The sequence below is a fragment of the Rutidosis leptorrhynchoides genome, chromosome 5 (assembly GCF_046630445.1).
Source record: "Rutidosis leptorrhynchoides isolate AG116_Rl617_1_P2 chromosome 5, CSIRO_AGI_Rlap_v1, whole genome shotgun sequence".
NCBI classification, from domain to species: Eukaryota; Viridiplantae; Streptophyta; class Magnoliopsida; order Asterales; family Asteraceae; genus Rutidosis; species Rutidosis leptorrhynchoides.
In genome coordinates, this window is record NC_092337.1 from 281,025,153 (window position 1) to 281,027,890 (window position 2,738).

Genomic DNA, 2,738 nt, shown 5'->3' on the forward strand with positions numbered 1-2,738 from the left:
TGGGAACATCATTGATGCTCTTTTCTTCAGTTTGTACTTTCTCGACGTGTGCTAGAACAGCATAGCAACCTTTTCTTATTAGTTTTTGTGCCATCAAATTACTAATAAGATGTAGCTTCGTGTTGCCCTTTTCTCCGTACACCATTAAGGGTTTTCCTTTTTCTCGTATAATGCGAATTGCATTTTTGTAACAAACGATCTCTGCTTTCACTTCTTTCAACCAGTCCATACCGATTATCACATCAAAACTCCCTAACTCTACTGGTATCAAATCAATCTTAAATGTTTCGCTAACCAGTTTAATTTCTCGATTCCGACATATATTATCTGCTGAAATTAATTTACCATTTGCTAATTCGAGTAAAAATTTACTATCCAAAGGCGTCAATGGACAACTTAATTTAGCACAAAAATCTCTACTCATATAGCTTCTATCCGCACCCGAATCAAATAAAACATAAGCAGATTTATTGTCAATAAGAAACGTACCCGTAACAAGCTCCGGGTCTTCTTGTGCCTCTGCCGCATTAATATTGAAAACTCTTCCGCGGCCTTGTCCATTCGTGTTCTCCTGGTTCGGGCAATTTCTAATAATGTGGCCCGGTTTTCCACATTTATAACAAACTACATTGGCATAACTTGCTCCGACACTACTTGCTCTGCCATTACTCGTTCCGACACCATTTGTTCCTTTCGTTCTATTAACCCCTGGTCCGTAGACCTCACACTTCGCTGCGCTATGACCATTTCTTTTACACTTGTTGCAAAATTTGGTGCAGAACCCCGAGTGATACTTTTCACACCTTTGGCATAGCTGCTTCTGATTGTTGTTGTTGTTGCGGTTATTATTGTTGTTGGGATGATTGTTGTTGTTGTTGTTGTTGTTGTTGTTGTTGGGCCGTTTGTTGTAGTTGCGATTGATGTTGCGATTGTTGGGATAATTGTTGCGATTGTTGTTGTAATTGCTGTTGTTGTTGTATTGGTGATTCTTATCACCGTTTTCCTCCCACTTTCTTTTGACTTGCTTCACATTGGCCTCTTCAGCAGTCTGTTCTTTAATTCTTTCTTCACTCTGGTTCACTAGTTTGTGAGCCATTCGACATGCCTGTTGTATGGAGGCGGGCTCGTGTGAACTTATATCTTCTTGGATTCTTTCCGGTAATCCTTTCACAAACGCGTCGATCTTCTCTTCCTCATCTTCGAATGCTCCCGGACACAATAGGCACAATTCTGTGAATCGTCTTTCGTACGTGGTAATATCAAATCCTTGGGTTCGTAACCCTCTAAGTTCTGTCTTGAGCTTATTGACCTCGGTTCTGGGACGGTACTTCTCGTTCATCAAGTGCTTGAATGCTGACCACGGTAGTACGTACGCATCGTCTTGTCCCACTTGCTCTAGATAGGTATTCCACCATGTTAACGCAGAACCTGTGAAGGTATGCGTAGCGTACTTCACTTTTTCCTCTTCAGTACACTTACTTATGGCAAACACCGATTCGACCTTCTCGGTCCACCGTTTCAATCCGATCGGTCCTTCGGTTCCATCAAATTCCAAAGGTTTGCAGGCAGTGAATTCTTTGTAGGTGCATCCTACACGATTTCCTGTACTGCTAGATCCAAGGTTATTGTTGGTATGTAGCGCAGCCTGTACTGCGGCTATGTTTGAAGCTAGAAAAGTACGGAATTCCTCTTCATTCATATTCACGGTGTGTCGAGTAGTCGGTGCCATTTCCTTCAAAATAGTCAAATGGAACAAGTTAATCATACAGAATATTAAGAGTAGTTAATAGTATTTCGTAGCATAATATGAACTCATTTATAAAAGCTTTTTCTTCATATTAGCGTTTTATAAGTTTAAATTCGGGTAGTACCTACCCGTTAAGTTCATACTTAGTAGCTAATATACAATTCAACTACTACAATTCTATATGAAAAACTGATTATAATAATATTTCGCGTTCAAACTTTTACACAATATTTTACAAACTTACAATACCGCTTATTTTACATATAGCATAAAATATAGCACACAATAAATTTGATACAAGATGGTTGTGAAGATAATTCTAGCTAGTACACAAGTCGTTCAGTAAAGGCAATAAAGACACGTAATTCATACGTCCAAAAACAAGTCATGCATTCTGGTTTTACTAGGATTACTTCCCATCCTTGGTCTTGTGGAACATAACCGTTATGGCCGTTGATAAGACATCGTGTTGTAACGTCGTCAAAGGGATGAGGGTTACGTAATGTCCAACAGTCCCGTAACAATCTAAAAACCTCATTTCTTACCCCAATTACCGACTCCGTCACTTGTGGGAACGTTTTGATTAATAGTTGTAGCCCAGTGTTCTTGTTCTCACTTTGGTGAGAAGCGGACATTACTAATCCGTAAGCATAACATGCTTCTTTATGTTGCATGTTAGCCGCTTTTTCTAAATCACGAAGTCCAATATTCGGATATATTGAGTCAAAATAATTTCTTAACCCATTGCGTAAAATAGCATTTGGGTTCCCCGCAATATATGCGTCAAAGTAAAAACATCGTAACTTATGGATTTCCCAATGTGATATCCCCCATCTTTCGAACGAAAGCCTTTTATAAACCAAGGCATTCTTGGAACGTTCTTCGAATGTCTTACAAACTGATCTCGCCTTAAATAGTTGTGCCGAAGAATTCTGACCGACTCTAGACAAGATTTCATCAATCATGTCTCCGGGTAGGTCTCTTAAAATAT